This window comes from Neomonachus schauinslandi, chromosome 5 (genome assembly GCF_002201575.2).
Source record: "Neomonachus schauinslandi chromosome 5, ASM220157v2, whole genome shotgun sequence".
Taxonomy (NCBI): Eukaryota; Metazoa; Chordata; class Mammalia; order Carnivora; family Phocidae; genus Neomonachus; species Neomonachus schauinslandi.
Genome location: NC_058407.1, coordinates 95,007,278 through 95,020,888, shown reverse-complemented (window position 1 = coordinate 95,020,888; position 13,611 = coordinate 95,007,278). Strand labels below are relative to the sequence as shown.

The 13,611-nt window shown below is 39.8% G+C and overlaps 1 protein-coding gene across 2 annotated transcripts in view; it reads left to right on the top strand.

The window, feature by feature from the left end:
• The window catches only part of RIMKLB (ribosomal modification protein rimK like family member B), a 156,166-nt gene that overhangs the window by 92,059 nt on the left and 50,496 nt on the right, over window positions 1-13,611 (top strand). The gene's annotated exons all lie outside the window — the stretch shown is intronic.

Genomic DNA, 13,611 nt, shown 5'->3' with positions numbered 1-13,611 from the left:
TCCTCAGCGAGAGGCGGTGGGGAGCCCGGGCGGGTCGTTGTGCTGGGAGGGGGCTGATGAAGCCGTGTGCGTGCGACGGGAGAACTGTTGGAGAGGCAGCGACCTCGGGCGTGAAGTGTGCTTCCCCCTGTTTGTGAGGGGGTGTGGTAACCCTGGGAATGCTTGTTGGAGTAAAACACGCGTTGTGCCAACCTGTCCTCGAGAGTGTGGTAATCTCTCCTGCCCCTGCTTCCATCAGACGACATTCCTGTGGTGTGACCGAGGGAGGAGGATGTGTTCGTCCTGCACTTGAGTATGGCTTAAATTCCCTGTTTTCCTCCTGACGCGTAAGATTTTAGATAGTCTGACAGTCATTCCTCTTTCTCTTTTGACAGCCCTCTGGATAAGAATGGGGTGACAAATAATTGCTTAAATTTTTTTTTTTTGTCAGCATTTGACCATGATGAAAATCCTGCCTCCCCACCCCTTCCCTTTAAAAACCCCCAAATAGTTAGGAGATAGTAACTTCAGATTTGCCTTACTAATGTATCCTTATCTGTGATTGCAGATTTGTAATCCCAGTATTTTATCCCATTTGTGGGTATGAATAGAGTTGGGGTGTTAATTGTATTCAGTGAGTGAGGTTATTACGCTAACCGTGTTGAATGTAACTTCGATGTAAATTCTTTCAGCGTGCTGTTATTTTCCCATTAATTACATAAATCGTTCTCACATCTTTGGGGAGTTGGATTAAATTCTAAATCTGTATGGAAAGTACATGGGCAGCCTAATATGGAAGATACTCCTTTTCTGTGGGCTTGATGTTTATTATATTTAGTGAAGTTCATAATTATTAACTGTAACCATTAGAATTTAAATGCCATGTAGATATCATTTCTTTCACAGGATTGGGCAGTTTAAAGGTCTTTTTTTCTGTTTCTTAAAAAATTCATTGTCAGAATACTTTAAGATACTCATTTGGAATAAAACACTCTGAAATTCCAGTGACGGATCTGGACTGAGTATTTTCTAACTTTTAGAATGACAACCTCTAATTTTAGAAATTAACAGTCATAGTTAAATTTCTTTTCTAATGTTTACTGTGTGATATTTGGTTAGTGTGTCAAAGGGGAGGAGGCCTATTTTGTTTAGAGGTAATCTTTTGTTTCTTACTTTCTATCTTGGTTAATGCAATTAATTTCCTTCTTTCCTGTAATAGATTCAGTTGTTTGGCAAGATGGCTGTTGATGTTTTTATCTTTCTCTGTCTCCTTTTTTTCTCTTACACCCCCCCCCCCCCCCCCCCGGCTGGAGTCCGCTTGTCAGGGAGGGGGTACTCTGTGATTCTGAGAACAGAGAGGTCAAGAAGGGGAACAGCAAATTCAGTCACATAGAATCCTCCACTCAGTGAAGATCCTTTTTTTGGTTCCTGCCTTTCCCCCTGCAGGGGGTAAGGAATTGTATATATCTACCCTTTAGACTGGGGCTCCCAGCTAACATTCCTCTACCTTAGTTTCTGGTAGGTATCTTCAAAATTTTTTTTTCATTTTCTTAGATTCCCTATTGAATACATTAGCATCTGAGTGTGGAGGGAGAGTGACGACAACAAATTTCCCTTTTTTTCTTTCCCTTCTCATTCAGTCCCCTTTTCCTCTCCAGAGGGAAATTACTAGCAATGTTTTATAAATCCTCTACCCCTTCTTAATCATATGAAGAAACACACTAAAGAGAACATTTTTTTTTTTTTTTTTTTTTTTTACCTCAGACCAATGAATGCCAACCAAGCTTCAGGCATTAGTGTTTTGGGGCACAGGATGAAACATGGCTTTAAAAAAAAATCTCTCCCAGTTCTGCTTTGGGAGAGTTTGTACTTACTGGGATTTGCTACTGGGGTAAGTCACTAGAGGGATCTCTCAACTTCTCCCTTCCCTATGAGCTGAAAGAACATCATGAACACTGGAACAGGTTGGGGCGGGGGAGAGAACAGAGCCGGTTGTTCCACAGTTTGAGAAGTAGCTTTTGTCCTCTTTCTCTGGGAAGCAGGCATAGAGTCCTAAATTGAGTGAAAGAGGGTGGAGGAAAAACTTCTGTACCCAGGAACAACATTTGAAGAGTGAGAGAAAACTAAACATAAAGTAAAGGAAGGAATTTTGTATGTTGCTTATTGACAGCTGGGGGTGTATTTTAGTGATGTGGATTTGTAGAGCGTGTGACAGGTTAGTTTTAGAGTATTCTCTGCAAGTGGGATTAAGTCACAAGCGTATGGGAAAAGAGCCTTGAGAAATTACAGTCTAATATTATTTTAAAATCTGGAAGTAGACTGTGATAGGAATGTTTAATGTTAACTGTACTGGCATGTGCAGTTGTTTCAAGAGAGGGTGAATAGGAGAGATTAGGTACAGATGTTGAGGAAATTGTCTTTCATTACTTGGGAATTTTCTTGCTTGTCATATTAAGGATTGTTAAATAATAATATACTACCTCAAAATACCTGTACATAATGTATTTTAGATTCATGTACCATATGTATCTGTGTACATCATAGGTTTGCAGAAAGAACTGACTTTCTGGCTTCATGGTAACTCATGCCATGGTATTTTTTCAATGTTTTCTTTTCCAGTGATCTTTTCCTTTCAAAATTGGCTTATAGGACAAAAGCCACAGAGCTAGCCAGCTCTATTCCCTTAGAGCCTGGTCTGCATGGAACCCATCTGCTTATCTTTTTTACTCCTTTTACTAAAATTATAGGGTTTTTATTCCCCTTTGACTTTAATTGTTAACAAAGCTAATTATTTAAGGATGAGTTGTATAATGGCAATGGAAAGTAGCATTAGGCTTGGGTTGTTTGTTTTTTATGAGAAACTGAAAAGATAGATTTTGAATTTTTTAAAAAAGACTTATTTATTTGAGAGAGAGACAGGGGAGGAGTAGAAGGAAAGAATCTTCAAGCAGACTCCCTGCTGAGCACAGAGCCCAACTCAGGGCCCTGTCCCATGGCCCATGAAATCATGACCTGAGTGGAAACCAAGAGTCACCAACCAAGCCACCCAGGCATCCTGATAAATTATGAATTTTTGACAGCTGTGTTTAGATCTTATGGGTACATATTTGGCCTGGTATTAAATACTGAAAATAGCTATGGTTTGTTTGTTTTTTGATACTGCCTTAAAATTCAGTATAACAAACTGCTTTAAAATGATTCCTAACCCCCTAACCCTTAACATTTGTCTGTCATACATGAGGTTCTATGTTACCTGCTGGGGATAATAGAGAATAAAACAGGGATTCTGTCTTCATGGAGATCACAATGTAATTTCATTGATCCTTGTTCTTTTCATCTAGCAGTCTGTTCTCCCAGCGGTGTCTGGAGGAGTCTACTAGAGTCTTGTAAAATGTGTACCAATTTGTCAATTGATAAAGTAACAAATTTGTATAAACATTGATATGCCCAAATAATTTTTACTACGTACATCACCAAGTTGTGACCAATAAAAAAATTCTACAGTTGTTGAGTCACTGTATTGTACACCTGAAACTAATATAACACTGTATGTGAACTAACTGGAATTAAAATAAAAACTTAAAAAAATTCCAAATCTGCCCCTTAATGATTTTACTCTATTCAGCTCCTTATTTTCCCTTTCTTCCCCCACCCCTTGTTTTAACCCTTTTTGATACTAGTTCTTGGCTTCATATTCTTAGGAATATAGAAATAAGGTCTCCAGGGCGCCTGGGTGGCTCAGTTGGTTAAGCGACTGCCTTTGGCTCAGGTCATGATCCTGGAGTCCCGGGATCGAGTCCCGCATCGGGCTCCCTGCTCGGCAGGGAGTCTGCTTCTCCCTCTCCCACTCCCCATTTGTGTTCCCTCTCTCGCTGTGTCTTTCTCTGTCAAATAAATAAATAAAATCTTTAAAAAAAAAAAAAAAAGAAATAAGGTCTCCAAAATTGTAGAACAAGGATTTGTTATATTCGATCACACCAGTTCTCTCTTACTGCTCCACTGTCCCATATTTGGCAGGATTTCAAACTTTGATAATTTATCAGAAAACTACGACTTGGAAATCCATGCAGATTTGTCTAAATAGCAAATGTCAAATATTTCCTGAGTTCTTTGTTGTTAGCTTATTACTTTGACATGTGATTTAGTTAGCCATATCTATATCTTTCAGCTTGACTATATTAATAGTTTCCTGACTTTTTTTTTTTAAGATTTTATTTATTTAAGAGAGAGAAAGAGAGAGAGAGAGCGTGCACGAGAGTGGGGAGGGTCAGAAGGAGAAGCAGACTTTCTGCCGAGCAGGGAGCTGATGCGGGACTCATCCAGGGACTCCATGCCGAGCAGGGAGCTGATGCGGGACTCATCCAGGGACTCCAGGATCATGACCCAAGCCGAAGGCAGTCGCTTAACAAACTGAGCCACCCAGGCGCCCCTCCTAACTTATTTTTCAATGTGATGTCCAGAAAGGAAATTTGGAAGGCCCAACATTTAACATACTAAGCATGATGAACTTTTTTAAAGATTTCATTTTTTTAAGTAGTCTCTACTCCCAATTTGGGGCTCTAACTCACAACCCTGAGATCAGGAGTTGCATGCTCCACTGACTGAGCCGGTCAGGTGCCCCTAAACATAATGAACTTTGAGGGAGCCACACCATGCACTGCATCTCAGGAAGATTTTGCAAATTTTGTGCCATGTTGCAGAGAGAGATACTTTGATTCCTGTATTAAGTGAAATCATTAGAAATTTTATTTGGATTCCAAAGAAGAATTTTTTTTGAAGAAGATTTTAAGTAATCTTTACACCCAACGTGGGGCTCGAACCCACAATCCAGAGATGAAGAGTGGCATGCTCCACCAACTGAGCCGGCCAGGTGCCTCATGCAGAGAAAATTTTCTTAAAAAGTTTAATTAGGGGGTCCTGGGTGGCTCAGCTGGTTGAGTGTCTGCCTTCGGCTCAGGTCATGATCCCAGGGTCTTGGGATTGAGTCCTGCATTGGGCTCCCTGCTCCGTGGGGACCCTGCTTCTCCCTCTGCCTCTCTCTCTCTCTCTCTCAGGAATGAATAAAATCTTAAGAAAAAAAAAATTAAAATGTTTAGTTTTATACACCCCAAACTACTTTGGGAAATTTAGTAACAAAGCTACAGGTAATTTAAAACATATTTTTCTGATCCTTTAGGTGAATATGTGTAAAAATTTGCATGTTAATTTGCTTATGACAGTTTTTTCCTTCTCCAGTTTTCTTTTTATTGTGGCAAAATAAACAGCACAAAATTTACCGTCTTAATCATGTTTCAAGAACGTAGGTTGGTTGGGCACCTGGGTGGCTCAGTTGTTGAGTGTCTGCCTTAGGCTCAGGTCATGGTCCCAGAGTCCTAGGATGGAGTCCCACATTGGGCTCCCTCCTTGGCGGGGAGTCTGCTTCTCCCTCTCCTACTGCCCCTGCTTGTGTTCCCTCTCTCGCTGTGTCTCTCTCTGTCAAATAAATCTTAAACAAAACACAGGTTGGTGATATTAACTATATTCATATTTTTGTGCAACTATCCACCATATTCATCTCTAGAATTCTTCATACCAATAAAACTAAGTCTTGATTCCAACCAACACCCCAGCCCCTGGCAACCACAATTCTACTTCTGTGAATTTGGCAGTTGCATACTGGTACATAATGTCCTCAAGGTTCATCCATGTGGTAGCATGTATTGGAATTTAATTCTTTTTTTAAGGCATTGTATGTATATTCTGTGTTTTACTCATTTATTCATCTTTCGATGAACACTTGGGTTGCTTCCACCGTTTAGTTACTATAACTCTGCTGTGAACCTGTGTACAGATACCTCTTTGAAAACTTTGCTTTCATTTCTTTGGGTTATATACCTAAAAGCAGAATCACTGGATCATATGGGAATTCTTTAAGTTTTTGAGGAACTGCCATACTGTTTTTCATAGCTGCTGCACCATTTTACATTCTGACTTAACAGTTTTCAAGGCTTCCAGTGTCTCCACATGCTCCCCAACATTTGTTTTGTTTTGTTTTTTTTAAAGATTTTATTTATTTATTTGAGACAGAATGAGAGAGAGAGAGAGAGAGAGAGCACAGGAGAGGGGGGAGGGTCAGAGGGAGAAGCAGGCTCCCTGCCGAGCAGGGAGCCCAATGTGGGACTCGATCCAGGGACTCCAGGATCGTGACCCGAGCCGAAGGCAGTCGCTTAACCAACTGAGCCACCCAGGCGCCCTGTTTTCTGTTTTTTGATAGTAGCCATCCAATGTGTGTGATTGACTTATGTCATTTTGATTTGCATTTTCCTAATGATTATTGATGTTGAGCATCTTTTCTTGTGACATTTTAGTATCAGATATTTTTAACTCTGTGAGGGTTGGGATTATGTTTTGTTTACCAGAATATTTTTAGAGTGCATAGTAGGCAATCAAATATTAATTGAATATATTATTGAATCAAATAGTTTGTGTGTTTCGTACTTATGTTCTTACTTGATCTGAGATTTAAAACTAATTTTTGACTTTGAACAGTTTGCCTTTTCTGGAGGGAGGATACAGAAATACTTTTCCAGGGGTGTTGTGAAAATAAATGTAAAAGTGAAATGGATCAAATGTAAGAAGATCTTGTTACTGTAAAAAGAAAATCTCTCTTACAAACAATACCACTACTTGCTGACATATGCAGACTTAGCTGTTAAGGTAATAATTTCCTATAACTTTTGAGCAAGGTATGACAAACCATACTTAAGGTAAAGTTCTGTGGCTTGTAATAAAAAATCCCCAAATATCACTGACATAAGCAAAAGAGGTAGTAAGTAGTCCAAGGTCATGGCACCACACAGTTGTCAGGGATTCAATTCTAACAGGTAGCTGTTCTTTTCCTAGGGTTCACTCCTGTCCTTAGAGTCCAGGTGGTTGTTAGAGCTGTAGCTATAACATTTACATTGCAGGTAGCAAGATGGAAGAAGGGCCAAGGAATAGTATACCTCTCATCAAATACGCATTCTGAAAGTTGCAGTGCAGTGCTTTCAGGTCTCATTACTTACATGACCACATCAAGTTGCAAGAAAGCCTAGGGAATTCAGTCTTTTACTTACATGGCATTATGTTTAACTAGCAACAGATATCTTATTACTAAGGAGTCAGTAGAAAATGAATATTGGGGAGCAAGTGATAATCTCTGCCATAGAGTGTGTGGAATTTCAATTCACCCTGGGCTTTATCACTTTCTAATTTTGCAAATTTAGACAAGGTTAACTAACCTCTTTCCTAGAACAGCTTCACCTGCCAAATGAAGACAATAATGTATCAAAGGGATGGTTGTGAGGATTAAATGAAAGGATACAAACAAGTCTCCTAACACAGGATTTGGTATATATAATCACTCTAAATGTGGACTTATATTTTTATCCAAATTCCTTTCACTGTCTTTAGGTATGATAGAAAAAAGTAGAAAGAAATCAGAAAACCTGAATCCTACCTACTCTTGGTTTTATTATTGTGATAACTTGGGCAGGCGATTTCTTAAAAATGGGAAAATAGGGGCACCTGGGTGGCTCAGTTGGTTAAGCGACTCACTTTTGGTTTCGGCTCAGGTCATGATATCAGGGTCTTGAGATTAGCCCCCCGTTGGGCTCTGTGCTGGTGAAAATGGGAAAAGTCTGTATTCCTTACATAATTATATGTAGTTGAAATGAGAAAATATATGTGGAATGTGTTTCCTGAGCTGTAAATGGAGAATTTTTAAAAAAAAATTTATTTATATATTTGAGAGAGAGAGGAGCAGGGGGGAGGGGCAGAGGGAGCTGGAGGAGCGGACTCCTGGCTGAGCAGGGAGCCCGCTGTGGAGCTACATCCCAGTATTCCAGGATTATGACCTGCACTGATGCTTACGGCAGACGCTTAACCGACTGAGCCACCCAGGCGCTGCAATGGAGAATTTTTAACCTTATCTGTATGCATTGTTTTGCCTTTTCCTACATGTTTCTTTGTATGAAGAAAGGGAATCTATAGGTAATTATCTATATATTTCATAGTGTTGCCCTTTCTTAATTTTTCTGTTTTACACTCATGTTTTTTTTTTTTTTTAATTTTTTTATTTATTTGAGACATAGAGAATGAGAGCACATGAGAGGGGGGAGAGTCAGAGGCAGAAGCAGTCTCCCTGCCGAGCAGGAAGCCCGATGCGGGACTCGATCCAGGGACTCCAGGATCATGACCTGAGCCGAAGGCAGTCGCTTAACCAACTGAGCCACCCAGGCGCCCTACACTCATGTTTTACCATTATTTTTTTCAGTCTTTTGATAAAGGGATCATGTTACTGTGTTTGGTTAGGAAATCATTGTCCTCTTTGACCCATAATTGTGCATGTAGCTTTTTAAAAAAGGTGTCATAGGTAAAAGAGCTATAAAAAGGGGAGAGTAATGAGCGAGTGTGTGAAGTACCCTTTGGGACCTTACTTGTTTGCTCTGTTTTTGAGGTATGTTCTTTTGAATATAAAGAGGGAACTGTGAGAACTGTCCTAAAGTTTTTTTCTGTCACAGCTCTGAAGACAACTTTAATTAATATCTAGCCTTCTGCTCCTATTTTCACAGCATTCCAGTCTACCTTAAAGTTAATGTGACAAACACCTAAACAGTGATATTTTAAGTGGCATCTTAGCTAAAGGATGAGATTGTATAAGAACTACCAAGGTTTCAGAGGGACATTTTTTTGGTGGTCATTTATTGGTGAACATTATTAGTGTGTAAAGAGGTAATTGGACTAAGACAGTTATTCGGTTGTTTCTGAGACTCTTCGGAGGTTTTCAATTTATCATTCATTCATTTTCTGTACCTTTGATAAGAGCTACAGGGGCACTAGCGTGGTTCAATCAGTTAAGTGTCTGCCTTCAGCTCAGATCATGATCCTAGGGTCCTTGGAACAAGCCCCATGTTGGGCTCCCTTCTCGGCGGGGAGCCTGCTTCTCCCTCTCCTTCTGCAGGTCCCCCTGCTTGTGCTTGCACTCTTTCTCTGTCAAATCTTAAAAAAAAAAATATATATATATATATATATATATATACACACATACACACATACATGTTTTACTTTATTTTTACAAGATTTATTTAATTTTTAAAATAGCAATTTTATTTTTTGGACTTAATTTTTTTATTTTTAAGAAATAGACTTTTTAAAAGATTTTATTTATTGAGAGAGAGAGTAAGCACAGAGGGAGAGGAAGAAGCAGACTCCTTGCTGAGCAGAGAGCCTGTTGCAGAGCTCAATCCCAGGACCCTGAGATCATGATCTGATCTGGAGGCAGATGCTTAACTGACTGAGCCACCCAGACTCCCCCTAAATTTTTTATTTATGTAATCTCTACACTCAACATAAGAGTTTGAACCCACAACCCTGAGATCTTACCAACTGAACCAGCCAGGTGTCCCCTCACCCATCCTTCTTAATACTTTTATTCCCTTATCCCTTATTCACATTCTTTCTCATTTTAACAGTAATTCGGATCCACTTGTAATAGACTTTTAGATAGTGCAAGGGAAAGGAAAGAGGAAAAATTTATATATATCCCAAAATGTGAGGTCTTTTTTGTGGAGTGGGATTGAAAAGAATTGGAGGCATTAGAAGTCACTGAGAGAAAAAGCATTGATAAAGAGATCCTCGGTTAATATCTGGAACATCACAAAGTTAGTGTTAAAAGGTACATTTTTCTATTAAGTCAAGTAATAGGCACATAGTGTGATTTGAAGGGAAACTGTTAGGACTTAGAATCAGAAATTCTCTTGAAATTCAATCTGTGCTATTTATTTTTTGGTGAAAAAAATTTTATGTATGTCTCTCAACCTCAGTTGTTTTTTTTTTTAAGATTTTATTTATTTATTTGGCAGAGACACAGCGAGAGAGGGAACACAAGCAGGGGAGTGGGAGAGGGAGAAGCAGGATCCCCACTGAGCAGGGAGTCTGGTGCGGGACTTGATCCCAGGACCCTGGGATCATGACCTGAGCCGAAGGCAGAACCGATTGAGCCAGCCAGGCGCCCCACCTCAGGTGTTTTTTTTTTTAATTTTAATTTTAATTTGGATTCCTTTATTTGTGAGGCCAAGCATAGTTTTATATGTGTTTTGATAATTTGTTTCTTTAACTGTAAAATGGTTACTGTAATACCTGAGGTTTAGTTGAAATAGCATGTATGAAAATGTTCAGTATTTGAACTTTGATAAGGCATGTAATCATTCAGCATCTTCACACATGTTTCTGTTATGGCATACAGTGTTTTAGAAATGCTAGGTTCTGAGGATAGACAAGAAGACTTAACTCCTGGGCACCTTAGGTGGCTTAGTCGGTTACGCATCTAACATCGGCTCAGGTCATGATTCCAGGGTTCTGGGATCGAGTCCCAGTAGGGCTCCCTGCTCAATGGGGAGTCTGCGTCTCCCTCTGCCCCTCCTCCCTGCTTGTGTTTTCTCTCTCTCAGATAAATAAAATCTTTAAAAAAAAAAAAAAAAGACTTCTATGTTCAGTGAGATAAGGTTAAATTTTTTTTTAAAGATTTTATTTATTTATTTGACAGAGACACAGTGAGAGAGAGAACACAAGCAGGGGGATGGGAGAGGGAGAAGCAGGCTTCCCTCGGAGCAGGGAGCAGCCCAATGCAGGGCTCGATCCCAGGACTCTGGGATCATGACCCGAGCAGAAGGCAGATGCCTAACGACTCAGCCACCCAGGCACCCCAAAGTTAAATTTTTGTGTGGAAATAGGCCCAATAACTTTTTCAAGTTTGTCATATAGGGAAAAAATGTGCACCGCCCCCAAATATGTTTCAGGGCCCTAGTTTGAGAAACACCAACTTAAAGTAGGCTTATTCTTTGAAAATACCTTTGAATTACGATTTAGCCCTGTAAAAGAGAAATTGTCTTTTTAATCAATAGAATCATTTAAAATACGCATCTACATGAAGACATACTTTTAAGAATTTATCTTACAGCGCTGGCAGAGTTATTAAAAATAAAACTAAACATACCGTATAATTGCTAGAATATACATATAACAAGATAATGTAGATTCACAGAGTTAGGATGATTTTTAGGAGTTGGAAGAACTTAACAGGTGCATTAAGGATTTACTTGTTTTTATTTTATAGAGAGAGTGCAAGTGGCGGGAGGGGCGGAGGGAGAGAGAATCCTCAATCAAGCAGGCTCCCCGCTGAGCACAGAGCCTGACTTGGGGCTCAATCCCAGGACTCTGAGATCATGATGTGAGCTGAAATCAAGAGTCAGATGCTTAACTGACTGATGCACCCAGGCACCTCAAACTTAACAGATGGATTAACTCCTGAGCTCAAAAGTTCAGTAAGGTAGGTCTAGGATATATATTCTAAGCGGAAGGAAGCATGAGAGAATGCAGTGTGTTCAGAAAATTGGTAAATGGGAGAGAGTAGATTGCAGAAGATTAGTTTGGGGGGGGGGTGTTTTTAGGTGTTCAGTGATGATTGTACTGGGGATGAACAGTAAAATTAAAGTGATATTTAGGAGATGGAATTACTGTGGTGTGTGTATATTGAAGTAGTGCATGAAAGATAGAAGTAAATGATGCCCAAGTTTCTGAATTAAGTCCTTAAATTAGTATGGGTATATCAGTCAGTATTCTTCTGAGAAACAGAACCGATAGGAAATTGTATATACGTGAAGACAGACTTAAGGTAGAGAAAGAGAGAAAGAAAGAAATAGAAATTAATTTTAAGGAATTGGTTAGTGTGATTGTGGCTAGTCTGAAATTCATAGGGCAGGCCAGTAGGTTGGAAATTCAGGGAGGGACTTAATACAGTCTTGATGCGTAGTTAACTTTGTGAAACCTGTTTTTGCTCTGTAGACCTTCAGCTGATTGGGTGAGGCCCACCCACATCATAGTAATCTTCACTGTGTCAACTTATTACAGATTTTAATCATATTTACAAAATACCTTCATAGCAACTGAACCATTGTCTAGCCACGTTGACACAAAATTGAACTGTCACAATGAGAAATCCAGGTGTTGAAGCAGGTATGTGAATAAAATCAACTTTTTACTTGCTCAACTGAGGCAATAGTCAGTGGCATTTAGCTAGAGATGCCCACTAGGCAGATTGAAATAGGATCTCAAATTCAGTTGAGAACTGTTTGGAAAGAGATTTAGTAGGTCAGTATTCAAATTTTAACGATAATAGCTGAAACATGGCTGAGGATGGTAGTTCTAAGAGAAAGGAGAGAAGGGTTCAAGAAGGAAGCCCTGGGGGTTATGTATAGGGAAAGAACTGTCAGGAGAAAAGAGTCACAGAAAAGAAGACTGAAGGAGTGCCCAACTCAAGTTACAGAAATTTGTTATTTTTCTCTACAAGCCTGATATAACTCCCATATTCCCCGTCCAAGACAGAAATGATGTCATCAAAAGCACATCTGGAGCCAAATGGAGTCAGTTCTTATTTGTACATTAGTATGTATATTTTCCTTATCTAACCTTTATTCTTTTTCAGTGTTTTGATTCTAAGTTCACATGCTGTGTCTTATCTGGAATAAGTAATGTTCCTAGAAGTAAGAGGTGCCTTAATATCTTCATGGTAGATTTTAATTGTGCTTTTTTCCTAGCAGAATAAGTACCATTGGGAAGGGGTCTCATGAGAAAAATGAATGAAGCACTTTATGATTAATTAGTCCTGCCTAGACTATTGACAGATGACAGGGACTTTTTTTTTTTATTGGTGTGTATCCAGAAGTTTGCATGGGAAAACTGTACCTAATATAAATGTAAATTTTCTTTGTCAAATGTCTCTTAAAAAAAAAAAAAAAAAACTGCTTTAGCAGTTTATCAATAGCATTTATTTGGTATCTGATATTTGTACATTGTTTTCCTTGATACCTTGGTGGGGGGAAGGAACCATTTTACTTTTACAAAGGACTCTTTACTGTCTTTTAAAATAGTGAATATAATCTGGTGTTTTATTTTTAAGACTCAGGACTATCATTTTATTGGTGTACTTTTGGTCTCTTGGTATATGCGCTGCCGAAGCGAGCACAGAGAGAGAGAGAGAGCACATGAGGGGGAAGGGTCAGAGGGAGAAGCAGACTCCCTGGACTCCAGGATCATGACTTGAGCTGAAGGCAGTCGCTTAACCGACTGAGCCACCCAGGCACCCCCTTGGTCTCTTGGACTGTAGATTTACCGTTACGCTTTTTACTTATCAGCAGTTTCCCCCCCCCCCCCCCCGGATGTTCATGAATGGGATAGATAGAAAAGTAGATATGTTGGAGGAGGCGCTGGCCTGCTGTTCTCCACCTGGCCCACAGGAAGGTGGCCTCCCAGGTCCAGGAGGGCCATGGGGGTGGGGTAGGGTGGGGAGGGGGAGAGAATGCAGAGCCTCTGCCTTTGTGGTTGGAGAGTCTTTACCTCGTTTCCTGGGTATTCTTAGATGTGAATCCCAGTGGAGCAGCCTGATAGACAAGCCACCCTGGGTACCTGAGGACGGTCAGCTGCTCCTCTACCTGTCGAAATAGGAGTGGACCACTGGTTGAAGGAGAGAGTTGTGCTCTTTCTCTGGCAATAAAATGGTCTTTGGAGATCACTGTAAAATTATAATGGATAAAAAATGGGACAGGTGTCACTTGA